We start from the raw sequence: 13,177 nt of genomic DNA on the forward strand, positions 1-13,177 counted from the left end.
AGCAGCGCGTGAGTTAACCCCCTCTGCAGGTAGGGTAAACCCCAGTGTCCTCTAGGTGCTGGATGAGGTGCAGGTTGAAGGAAATGCAAACACGCAAAGTCCGAGTGGAACAGGGAGTCTTTACTGATGATTTACTCACAGGTTACACTCCCCTGGTGCTGGGGACAGATTCCTGGTTCCATTTGTCCCGGGTCTGTCTGTGTAGCCTGGCTAAGACCCCCTCCGTGCACCTCTCTTGCACAGCTCTGTCAGAGTCACCTGCAGATCCCACAGCCAGCTTCTTCCCTAGGCATCGTGCGAACGATCTTCAGGCCTTGCACCCAGACCTGACACCCAGCCGGGTGTCCTCCTCCTTCCTTCTCCTTTCTCTGTCTGGACTCTTCTCTTCCACCCACCAATTCCTCCCCTTCCCTCTAGGGACCTCACTACAGGGGGGTTGGATTTACACCTCCTAGGCAACCTCCACTCCCTGGGCAGGCTTTACACCATAGGACGGCCAACCCTCTGATACTGCCCTCTTGTGGTCCAGGGTGGTGTTGTGTGAGTGTTTTAGCTGTGTGCGGGTTTAGCCAGAGCTAGGACTCCAAGAACCAGGTTGCAGATCTTAGTAGCGTGACCGCAGGGGCGCTACAGAGACATGTCCGTTATTTTTTGGCATCACTGATGTCCCACGGACCACACTATGGAGTTATCCGAGAAACACGTACCAGAAAAACATGGACATTGAAAATAAAAAGCATTTTTAACTTACCTTCTCCAGCGACACTGTCTCTGGCCTTTGCTGGCTGCTGCTTAAGAGCCGGCTAATTACTGAAATGCATATTCATGTATGCAGGCACAGCTGTAACGGGGGCGGAAAAAGCAGAGCTGAAGAGTTCAGCACCACGGACAGCAGGAGCCGAGACAGGTGAGTATACGTTCATGTGCGATCACGTATCATGGAGCACGGATTGCACATGGCCAGCTCACGTATGCCGGGGGACATATGTGTTTTTAACACGTCAGTGAAAAATGTCTGTGTTTTTCACTGACGTTTGAAACAGGCCTTTCACAAAAGACTAAGAAAACAGAAAAAAAAAATTAAAAAGTTTGGGCTCCTGGAACGCGATGAAGAAAAAAAGAGGGGCAATTTATTTTTTTAAACTATCTATTAAGGAATTTTTCATATAAACATAAAACTGCAAAATTACATATTGGGTCTTATTGACAAAAATAGACATGACATTGAGAAGGGCAAAATTAACAATCGCAGCATTTCTTGAGTATTACAGAAGACTGATCTAAAAAAAAAAAAAAGCAAAATGTCTCACCTTATAGGTATTAAATGTATGGTTACTGGAGATTCCATGTGTTGTAAGTACGATTCTCAGTATGTGAAGGCTTATACTTTACATGAGTTCTTCTGGAATCCCAGGGAAATCTTACACAGGGCGACCATTATTCTTCTGTACAGTAAAGGGAGGCAGGATCTTCAGGCACAGGTATCACAGAATTCAAAAGTGAAGGTAATGATTGGGATTTTATTCAACTTCTTTTCCAATACATGACATTACTTCTCTTCATACGATAACGCATCAACAACTCTATACAAAGCGTTTCTCCTCACAGATCAGTGCTCTTCACAGCGTGTCTAGAACTGTGCAGTCTTTGCTCGCCTCATACAATGGAGGTGTGGGAGGAAGAAAATAGTCCCTCTACTCCTCTCTTCAGATAATACAGAATCTTGTCTATCCTGAGCCTCCTTATTTATATCGACCGTTTCTCAAGAAAAACACTGGTCTGTTGCCTCAAATCTCTCTCAGATGTTTTTCACCTGGTTGTCATGGACACCACTCCTTTTTTCCCAGGATTCCCTGAAGCTCCACAACTACTTCCTGTCTCCTTTTCACATTATTAATCCCGCTAGTTGCGAGCTGATTCTATATCACAATGCAGCTTCTATGGGTCACACTCTTCCCTCCTAATTAGAGATGAGCCAACCGGTCGCGGTTCGGCTCGAGGTCGGTTCGCCGAACGGGGGTCCCATTTGAGTTCGGTTCGTCGAACATTCGACGAACCGAACTCGAACCAATAGGCTATAATGGGAGGCAATCACAAACACATAAAAATGCATGATAAATGTACACAAACAGTTAATAAACATTGCCATAACACTTACCGGTCCTCGCGATCCCTTCTGCACTCTGTCTCCTGCCGCTATTCCATCCGATGATCGCTGAATCCTCCCGGTGACGGCACTGCCAGCAGAGATGCAGGACCTATCGTGACGTCAAAGTAGCCATGTGACCAGTCACGTGGCTATTATCTCATTGGCTACAGACTGGTCACATGACTATGATGCGACATGTAGGACCTGCGAGTGCATCTCTCCGGTACACGGTGCACATATGTGTATCGACGTGTACCGGCGACATGCTCTAGCACACGGTCGACTCCCCGTTCCGTTAGGGACCGGCTGACACAGCCGGTCATTAACGGAGATCACCGTTGCCATAGCAACGCAGTTAGCGGTGACGTCACCGCTAACCGCGGCTCCGAGAGCACCGTTGCTATGGTAACGCGTCTGTCAGCGTTACCGCTGTTACCGCTGACAGCCATCTCTGATCACTCACGGAGTGAAGGCTGCACGCTGCTTCCCGATTGTAGTGAGGATTGTAGTGAGGATGAGGTTCCCCAGCCCCAAGTGATGAGCTGGTGCACCTCATCCTCACTACAATCATCACTACTACTACACTAGTGAGGATTGTAGTGAGGATGAGGTTCCCCAGCCCCAAGTGATGAGCTGGTGCACCTCATCCTCACTACAATCGTCACTACTACTACACTAGTGAGGATTATAGTGAGGATGAGGTTCCCCAGCCCCAAGTGATGAGCTGGGGAACCTCATCCTCACTACAATCGTCACTACTACTACACTAGTGAGGATTGTAGTGAGGATGAGGTTCCCCAGCCCCAAGTGATGAGCTGGTGAACCTCATCCTCACTACAATCGTCACTACTACTACACTAGAAAGAAAGAAGACAGGAGAGCAGGATCGTGGAGGGCTGACAGGGGGTAATAAAGATGGAGTCTCTAATGTGTCTGTGTATTTTTTTCTATTAAAGTATTTTTTCTCTGTGTGGTGTTTTTTTTTAACCCTTTATTGGAGATTCTTAATGGCCGGGTCAAACGTGCCTGACAGTAAGAATCTCTGGCTTAATACTGGCTAGTAAAACAAAGCCAGTATTAACTCATGATTGCCCAACAAGCCACCCGGCTCCAGGGCTGTTGGAAGAGTTGGATACAGCGCCAGATGATGGCGCTTCTATGAGAGCGCCATTTTCTGGGACGGCTGCGGACTGAAATCCGCAGCAGAGGCGCCCAGAAACCTCGGGCTAACCTGTGCTGCGGATTCCAATCCCCAGCTGCCTAGTTGTACCCGGCTGGACACAAAAATGGGGCGAAGCCCACGTCATTTGTTTTTTAATTATTTCATGAAATAAGTGAAATAATTAAAAAAAAACGGGCTTCCCTATATTTTTGGTTCCCAGCCGGGTACAAATAGGCAACTGGGGGTTGGAGGCAGCCCGTGGCTGCCTGCTGTACCTGGCTAGCATACAAAAATATGGCGAAGCCCACGTCATTTTTTTGGTGGGCAAAAAAATTCTGCATACAGTCCTGGATGGAGTATGCTGAGCCTTGTAGTTCTGCAGCTGCTGTCTGCTCTTCTCCATACAGACAGACAGCAGCTGCAGAACTACAAGGCTCAGCATACTCTATCCAGGACTGTATGCAGAAGTTTTTTGCCCCCTGAAAAAATTATGTGGGCTTCACCATATTTTTGTATGCTAGCCAGGTACAGCAGGCAGGTACGGCTGCCCCCAACCCCCAGTTGCCTATTTGTACCCGGCTGGGAACCAAAAATAAAGGGAAGCCCTTTTTTTATTATTTCATGAATTTCATGAAATAATTAGAAAACAAATGACGTAGGCTTCGCCCCATTTTTGTGTCCAGCCAGGTACAACTAGGCAGCTGGGGATTGGAATCCGCAGCACAGGTTGGCCTGAGCTTTCTGGGCCCCACTGCTGCGAATTGCAGTCTGCAGCCGCCTCAGAAAATGGCATTTTCATAGAAGCGCCATCTTCTGGCGCTGTATCCAACTCTTCCAGCACCTGCCTGCTATACCTGGCTAGCATACAAAAATATGGCGAAGCTCACGTCCTTTTTTTGTAGTTTTTTGGCAAAAAAAATAAAAAATGCTTCCCTGGATTTTCCATTGCCAGTGAAGGTAACACCAAGCAGTGGGGGTTAGCAGCCAGTAGCTGCTTGGATTACCCTTAGCTAGCAATACAAAAAATGCAGCGGGAGCCCATATATATTTTTTTTAATTATTTATTTAAATAACTAAAAATAAAATGGGCTTCCCTGTATTTTGATTGCTGGACATCATAGTGCTGTAAAAATAAATCTTTAAAAAAATGACGTAGCGCTCCGCGGTATTTTTGATTCTCAGCGCAGATAAAGCAGACAGCTATGGGTTGCCACCCCCATCTGCCTGCCGTTACCTTGGTTGGCAATCAAAATACAGGGAAGCCCATTAATTTTTTCTATTTAAAAAATAGTTAAAAAAAAAATGACGTTGGGTCCCCCCATTTTTGATAGCCAGCTAGGGTAAAGCAGACGGCTGTAGCCTGAAAACCACAGCTGGCAGCTTTACCGTGGTTGGGGATCCAATGTGGAGGTCCCCTCAGGCTCTTTTTTATAATTATTTTATAAATATTAATAATTACACAATAAAAGTAGGGTCCCCCCCAAATTGGATCACCAGCCAAGGTAAAGCGGACAGCTGTGGTCTGGTATTCTCAGGGTGGGAAGGTCCATAGTTATTGGGCCTTCACAGCCTAAAAATAGCAGGCCGCAGGCACCCCAGACATGGCGCATCCACTAGATGCGCCAATCCTGGCGCTTCACCCCAGCTCATCCCGTGCCCTGGTGAAGTGGCAAACGGGGTAATAAATCGGGTTGATACTAGCTGTAAAGTAACCTGAGATCAAGCCCAGCTGTTTGTGATGTCATGGCGTCTATTAGATACCCAACATCATAAACTGTCAGTACTAACAAAACAAAAAAATCGACAAAAGAAATTTATTTGAAAAAACAGTCCCCAAAACATTTCCTCTTTCACCAATTTATTATAAGAAAAAAAATAAAGGGGTCCCACGACGACTCTGGACCGTCTAGAATATGGGGGGGAGACACTCAGGGAACGTATCCCCCATTTTCTAGGAGTGCGGACCCTTCATGTGAGGAGTGTGGGTGCAATGAATCTGCACTCACTCTTCTCGGGTCCACAGCAGCAGAGTCCATGTCGTAATGGTTGCTACCAAAGCTGCAATGCCCTGCTCATGAGGTAAGGGCATGCCTAATCAGGAGAACTACTGTAGAGGAAGCTCTGCTCACTGGTATATAGGTGCTCAGAGGTAATAATAGATAAAATTAGTGAGTAACCTCGGCACTCTATATCTCCCAGACTAAGTCAGTAAGTCACAATGGATAGTAATGCAAAATCACTCTTTATTGGTCCGTATTAAGAAAAAAAAAATTTTTCATAAGCATATATGTTTTTGTCCAAAACAAGTTACAAATGACGTTTCGGCCTGAGACTTCGTCAGATTGGACTTATCTGCATGTAATCATGAAAAATGACAATAATCAGTATCACATAAGAGTGAGAGAACAATAACATAAACTCGAACAATGTAGAGGTACAATTGGGATGCAGCAAAAAAATTGCAACACAGCAAGAAATGAAACACATGATACAAATGTCATAATACAGTACAAGGACAATATAGTAATGACAAATATGGGGTCAGAGTAGGCTTAGACAGCTCTGGTACGAAAGAGATGTCAATCATAAAGTAACATGTGCAGTAGGTGTAGAGCTACAGTATGCATGGCAGAGCTAATGGGTAGACCGACCATAGAAAAAGAACGGAGAAAAAGTGGAGAAAAAGTGGAGAAAAAATGGAGAAATAAATGGAGAAAAAGTGTAGAAAAAGTGTAGAAAAAATGGAGAAAAAAATGGAGAAAAAGTGGAGAAAAAGTGGAGAAAAAGTGGAGAATAAGTGGAGAAAAAGTGGAGAAAAAAATGGAGAAAAGGTGGAGAAAAAGTGGAGAAAAAAAATGGAGAAAAAGTGGAGAAAAAGTGGAGAATAAGTGGAGAAAAAGTGGAGAAAAAAATGGAGAAAAAGTGGAGAAAAAGTGGAGAAAAAGTGGAGAAAAAAATGGAGAAAAAGTGGAGAAAAAGTGGAGAAAAAAATGGAGAAAAAATGGAGAAAAAGTGGAGAAAAAGTGGAGAAAAAGTGGAGAAAAAGTGGAGGAAAAAATGGAGAAAATGTTGAGAAAAAGTGGAGAAAAAGTGGAAAAAAAATGGAGAAAAGGTGGAGAAAAAGTGGAGAAAAAGTGGAGAAAAAATGGAGAAAAAAATGTAGAAAAAGTGGAGAAAAAATGTAGAAAAAGTGGAGAAAAAGTGGAGAAAAAGTGGAGAAAAAGTGGAGAAAAAAATGGAGAAAAAGTGGAGAAAAAAATGGAGAAAAAGTGGAGAAAAAGTGGAGAAAAAGTGGAGGAAAAGTGGAGGAAAAAATGGAGAAAAAGTGGAGAAAAAGTGGAGAAAAAAATGGAGAAAAAGTGGAGAAAAAGTGGAGAAAAAATGGAGAAAAAAATGTAGAAAGAGTGGAGAAAAAATGTAGAATAAGTGGAGAAAAAGTGGAGAAAAAGTGGAGAAAAAAATGGAGAAAAAGTGGAGAAAAAAATGGAGAAAAAGTGGAGAAAAAGTGGAGAAAAAAATGGAGAAAAAGTGGAGAAAAAGTGGAGAAAAAGTGGAGAAAAAATGGAGAAAAAAATGTAGAAAAAATGTAGAAAAAGTGGAGAAAAAATGGAGAAAAAGTGGAGAAAAAGTGGAGAAAAAAATGGAGAAAAAGTGGAGAAAAAGTGGAGAAAAAAATGGAGAAAAAAATGTAGAAAAAGTGGAGAAAAAATGTAGAAAAAGTGGAGAAAAAATGGAGAAGAAGTGGAGAAAAAGTGGAGCACCCTTTGGTGCCTTTCATGTGGCACTAAGGGGTGTTTAGCTTTGTATTTAGCCAAAAAAATGAAAAAAAAATGACGTAGGGTTCCCCCTAGTTTTGTAGCCAGCTAGGGTAAAGCAGACGGCTGCAGACTGCAGACCACAGCTGGCAACCTCACCTTGGCTGGTAATCCAAAACTGAGGGCACCCCACGCTGTTATTTTAAATTAAATAAATAATTTAAAAAAAAAACACGTAGGGGTCCCCCAAAATTGGATCACCAGCCAAAGTAAAGCAGACAGCTGGGGCCTGATATTCTCAGACTAGGGAGGTCCATGGTTATTGGACTCTCCCCAGCCTAAAAATAGCAGGCCGCAGCCGCCCCAGAAGTGGCGCATCCATTAGACGCGCCAATCCTGGTGCTTCGCCCCAGCTCATCCCGCCCCCTGGTGCGGTGGCAAACGGGGTAATATATGGGGTTAATACCAGATGTGTAATGTCACCTGGCATCAAGCCCTGGGGTTGGTGAGGTCAGGCGTCTATCAGATACCCGACATCACCAACCCAGTCAGTAATAAAAAAAAATAGACGACAAACACATTTTTATTTGAAAAAACACTCCCCAAAACATTCCCTCTTTAACCAATTTATTAGAATGAAAAACAAATCCAGGTCTGGTGTAATCCAAGGGGTTGCCATGACGATCCACACTGTCCCAGTCAATGAAGAGCAGGATGTTCCCCATTGGCTGGGAGAGCAATGCAGTGACCTGAGTTAACATCAATGGGTCAGCCCAGGTCACTGCAGGGCATGACAAGTGCTGCTGTCAGCGAGGTACATTACCTGCGCTGATCTCCAGCACTGCCGACAGCCCCTGTCACTGAGTTCAATGACCGGCGCCTTCACACCAAGTATCGCGAGAGGCCCGTGACGTCACCGCTAGTCAGTCTCGGGTCGGAAGCGAGAGAAGGTGATGTGACAAGCGGCGGCCATGGAGGACAGTGACAGCGCTGAGGTCGGGATGGCGGGACTTCATCACCGCAGGTAAGCCGAGCGGGACCATGTGTGTGTGTGTGTGTGTGTGTGTATATGTGTACATGCCGCGGGTAGGAGGGGGCGGAGCGAGCTGAGCGGGGAAGTGTGGGCTTCCTGCACGTAACTAGGATAAACATCGGGTTACTAACCAAAGCGCTTTGCTTGGATACCCGATGTTTATCTTGGTTACCAGCTTCTGGCAGGCTGCCAGCAATGGCTCCTGCACACTGTAGCTGTAAAAAGCCCTGCTTTTTGCTGCTAGAACCGTTCTCGAACGTATCTAGAACTATCGAGCTTTTGCAAAAAGCTCGCGTTCTAGTTCGATCTCGAACAGCCCCCAAAATCACTCGAGCCTAGAACTGGAGAACCTCGAACCGCGAACCGCGCTCAACTCTACTCCTAATATAATGTCGTCCCGACATTCGTATTCTTTCTCGATGATCTAGGCCATCCTAGGAGTTATTGTCCCTTATCTGTGTTTATGGAAAAAGGTGCTAAAAATCATATAACATCGTATGTTCAATATTAACAACAATCTGATCCTAACTTAAGGTCGCTTTACACGCTGCGACATTGCTAGCATCGGCTAGCGAAGTCGCGTACGATAGCACCAACCCCCGTCGGTGGCACGATATGTGATGATTGCTGCTGTAGCGAACATTATCGCTACGGCAGCGTCACACGCACATACCTGTCAAGCGACGTCGCTGTGACCGGCCAACCGCCTCCTTTCTGAGGGGGGCGGTTCGTTCAGCGTCACAGCGACGTCACAGCAGCGTCACTGAACCGCCACCCAATAGAAAAGGAGGGGAGGAGATGAGCGGCCGGAACATGCCGCCCACCTCCTTTCCCGGTGGACGCAGGTAAGGAGATGTTTGTCGTTCCAGCGGCGTCACACATAGCGATGTGTGCTGCCACAGGAAACACAAATAACATCGTTACTGCAGCCGCAACCATAATTGGGAAGAGGGGGGCATGTCACCAATGAGCGATTTTGAACGTTTTTTCGACGATTCAAAATCGCTCATAGGTGTCACACACAACGACATCGCTAACGCGGCCGGATGTGCGTCACAAATTCCGTGACCTCAACGGTAAAGCCACCTTAACTCTTGCTTGTAGATCTCTTGCAAAACATAAAACAATTTAACAATCAACATCTCTTCAACTGGAGCTTTCTGTCCATCTTCAACCAGCTAAGGCTAACTAGTCTCACCTACGGTTATCATTCTTTGTGATTACAAAGTCTTTTAATTTAAGTTCAGACAAAGAGTATTCACTCAGGTAAAATCTCGGGTAAAGTACATCACTGAGATACCAACCAGGTAGACTTACCTGATCCGTAGGCAGTGATACCTGTTTCAACTCAACAGTCCTTGGTACTCTGCGTGGTTCACCTAGTGTATCATAGGCCAGCATAATTGGTCTTCTAACTTCTCGAGTTGAAGTCCTCCTGCAAGGTTGTTCCGCTGATACCGATTCTTCCTCTCAATTCAATTCCAGCACTTCCTCCGATGTTCTTTGATCTATATCTGTAGGTTCTGAATCTTCTGTTGGATTATCAATTTCTGTATGTTCCCATGATTCCTCTGATCCTAGATTCATATCTATGTCTCCAGCAAGTGGTGTTTGATCATCACATTGCAAATGGACCTCCGTTGAGTTTCTTTGTACAAATTCTGGAGCTTCCCAATTTAGTTTACTTTCAATTACAAAAGTCCGATCTTCATCTGAACTTTCAAGGTCACTGTCCACCTCAGAATCTTCAATCTGTGGTATTTTCTCTGCTGTTTTTGGTTGGCGTTGATTCACTTCTGGAATGTCTTGTTGTGGTGGCATAATGCCCTTCTTCACCACATATTAGACAATGGCAACAGACAGTATTTTGACTTGACGATCGGCAACTCTCACAAGCAGGACGTCTTCCCTGTTGAAATCCACTCCTGAGTCTGAATGTTCGAGGCTCAGGCCTGGTGCAAATCAACTTCATCTCTATCAGCTCAGCTCGGAGTTCTCCAATCACTTCTTTCCAGTCAGCGCCGGCTGTCTTTTCTATCGCTGGCGATTTGGTGTTCTCTCTCTGTCGTGATACTGAAGAGTCTCCAGGATGATCTTCTGACTGAAAGCTAGGAGTCTCCAACTTCATCTGGTTCATTTTGGTTGTTTTGATAGCGGAGCCTTTCTTTAATTTCTGTTCTCTGTGACTCCAAACTGGCTGACTCATTCATCTTTTCAATTAAGACCTCATCCAAAATATCTGAATCTTCTAGATAATGTTTCATCTGTAGCTTGATATCTTTGCTAATTAATCCTGTTCCTAAAGATCTCAGAAACTTCTGGACTAGCCCGGCATCAAACCTTTCCTCCGCCTCTACATCACGGGATGCAAACAACAGTCTGTCCTTCAATTCGATTGCTCTGAACAAGAAACCTTGAAGAGACTCCTTGTGGTCCTGTGCGATGTTAATGAGTTGGTGGAACAGCTCTGAAGTGCTTTCTTCTTTATAGTGCCCCTTTAAGATCATCTTCAGTTGTGGTAATGTCAAGTGACTTTTCATTTCTAGCATATTTCTGAGATTTAGTCCTGGACTGATGGCTTTCACCACTGTGTCGATGATCTCATCTGGCTGGTAGCCTTTCTGCACTCCTGCATCAATCTGGTGCAGCAAGTTAGTATAAGACAGTTTCTCCTTCTGTTCTTTTTCCCCAATCTGTCCAAGAATCTTAAAGTCTTTTCTTATGGTAATTTGCTGTGCTAGGGAGGTCTGCCTCCCTGGTTCAGAAGTTTCAGCAGATTGCTGCACAGCTGTTCTTAAAGCGATAAATTGTTCTCTCAATTCCTGTAGTTCTGTCTGTGGAAGGAGTATCTTACTCTGACCGGGGCCACACGGGGCACTAGTGCGATGCTCGCATGACACTCGGCTTGCGCTGGCAGCACAGCAGGAGCCAAGTGTCATGCTAGTATCCCTGCGACTGAGATCCGACTGTGCGGGTGGACCTCAGCTGCGGGGGGCGAGCCAGTGCGGCGGAGGGGCGGGCCGGCACAGAGGAAGAGAGGGAGGGATTTCTCTCCCTCTCTCCTCCGTAGCCGGCTATTGCCATTCTCGCACTGTACTCGCGGTACACCGGTGTACCACTAGTGCAGGGCGATTTTTCTCTTGCCCCATTCACTTGAATGGGTGCGAGAGAAAAGAGTCTCGCATTACAATCGCAGCATGCTGCAATTGTTTTCTCGGTCGGATTAGGGCTGAGAAAATAATCGCTCATGTGCGCTGACACACAGGCTAAAACTGGTCCGAGTGGAATGTGAGAGTTTATCGCACTCCACTCGCACTGATTTTCTCGCCGTGTGGCTACAGGCCCTGTCACACACAGAGATAAATCTGCAGCAGATCTGTGGTTGCGGTTTGTGGCTGTGTACAAATGGAACTGTCGCGGGCGGGGAGGAGGGTGCCGGCACCGCGCTCACCGCTCTGCTCGGGTCCGGCTGCTGCTGCTCAGTGGTGGCTCGAGCGGTGGGCCGGATCCCGGGGGTTTTCGAGCGGCGCTCCTCGCCCGTGAGTGAAAGGGGATTGGGTTTTGGGATATAGTCTATTGTCCGTGACGCCACCCACGGTTGTGGTGATTTGTAGCACCACCGCTGCTCAATATGGGGATCCCGGGAGTGGTGATGCGGAGCAGCCTGGTGTTGTCTTGCCCCTCCGTGGGTAGGGGTTGGTGATCCAGGGACCCAGTGATGGTGTGGAAGGGTGCAGGGCCTGGTGGGCGCAGGGACGCGGGGGCAGCGCTGTGCCTTGCAGCACTGTGGTACTCACTCAGCCTGAGACGTTGACACAGTTTTACGGTAAACCACACGGCTGGAAAGACGGTTCCCACGGACGGCTGCACTTGCTCTCCCAGCAGGTAACGGTGATGTCCCTCTGACCTGCACCTGATGTTTCTAAGTTGGTAGCGATGGGTTCCCACCGGTAACCCGCTCCCCGGCTTGGATATGAGCCGGAGGAGCCCTACTTTGCCCGCAGACGCTGGCCCTGAGGAGCTGGTGCTCTGGCGGTGGCGGTGTTCCTCACTAATGGTTGGATGGTTGTCTTCAATCGGGAATTGGTTGTTGGGGGATCGACGTCCCCTTCACTGACGGATTCGGCAAATTATGGCGACTCCTAGCCTTGCCGGGGTCCGAGAGGCCCCTGCCCTGGTGCTGACTGTCCTTCGTATACTGCTCCAGACCGCCGGGCCACTACTCGACCGCGGTCCTTCCAGCATCCTCCGAGCAGTCCCCCTCCAGACGATCACCGCTGTTGCTGACCTTGCTGACCTGTCCTGCACTTAGCTGTTTACTCCTCCCTGTCCCTAGCTGGACTCCTCTCACTTCCTCCTCCTTTCTCTATCTGCCTGGTTCTTCCCGCCTCCAGGGCTGTGTACTCCTCGGTGGGCGGAGCCAACCGCCTGGCCCACCCCGGCAACTGCGGAAACGGTACTGTAAAACAACATATTTACAAGCCACTTAACGTTTGTGGTTGCCCTGCAAGTTCACGGGCTTGTCCATGGATAGTTCCCATGCTAACTTTTTAAACGGTCCCCACGGGGACAACGGTGCCGGCTCCGGCCGGTTCAATCACAGTAAATCAGGTGAAGTACTCGGTAATCATCATTTTTCTTATCATTCTCAAAACTTTCAAACACTTTTCAACATTTTTAAACATGAACTCACTCAGACTTCCTGACCCCCCTCTTTAAAGGACAGTCTCCCTGTACCTAAGTGGGGGTCTACCTAGGTTGGGACGGGTGGACCTTCGGGGGCCGGTGTCAGTGGGGCTATGCAGTGGGGCAGAGGGAACAACCGGTTCCTCCTCCCTTCTATCGTGTGGGGCAGGGGGAGGCATAGGGGAGCTGGGTACAGGTTCATCCCTGGGTACTGGCACTGGTTCTGGTCCACGGTTGACCGCTTCCACCACTTCTTCATCCACAGGTTGTGGGAACAGTATCACTGGAAGAATCACCGCGCCATTCTGCGTAGGCCAGTTTGCTGGGAAGTCACCCATCACAGTGTGGATCACCTCTTCTGCCTTCTCCACTGGTGGAGGAACTGGTACTTC

General features: G+C 47.1%; 2 protein-coding genes across 2 annotated transcripts in view; one reads left to right on the top strand and one right to left on the bottom strand.

Moving 5' to 3' along the window:
* The window catches only part of LOC142256234 (acyl-coenzyme A amino acid N-acyltransferase 1-like), a 104,182-nt gene extending 102,753 nt beyond the window's left edge, over positions 1–1,429 (bottom strand). Inside the window, exon 1 of the mRNA XM_075327820.1 lies at positions 1,311–1,429. The gene's annotated coding sequence lies outside the window, so the exon portion shown is untranslated. The remainder of the gene's footprint in view (positions 1–1,310) is intronic.
* Positions 1–13,177, top strand: part of LOC142256223 (acyl-coenzyme A amino acid N-acyltransferase 1-like) — a 58,573-nt gene that overhangs the window by 12,977 nt on the left and 32,419 nt on the right. The gene's annotated exons all lie outside the window — the stretch shown is intronic.

Source organism: Anomaloglossus baeobatrachus, chromosome 1 (assembly GCF_048569485.1).
Source record: "Anomaloglossus baeobatrachus isolate aAnoBae1 chromosome 1, aAnoBae1.hap1, whole genome shotgun sequence".
NCBI lineage: Eukaryota > Metazoa > Chordata > Amphibia > Anura > Aromobatidae > Anomaloglossus > Anomaloglossus baeobatrachus.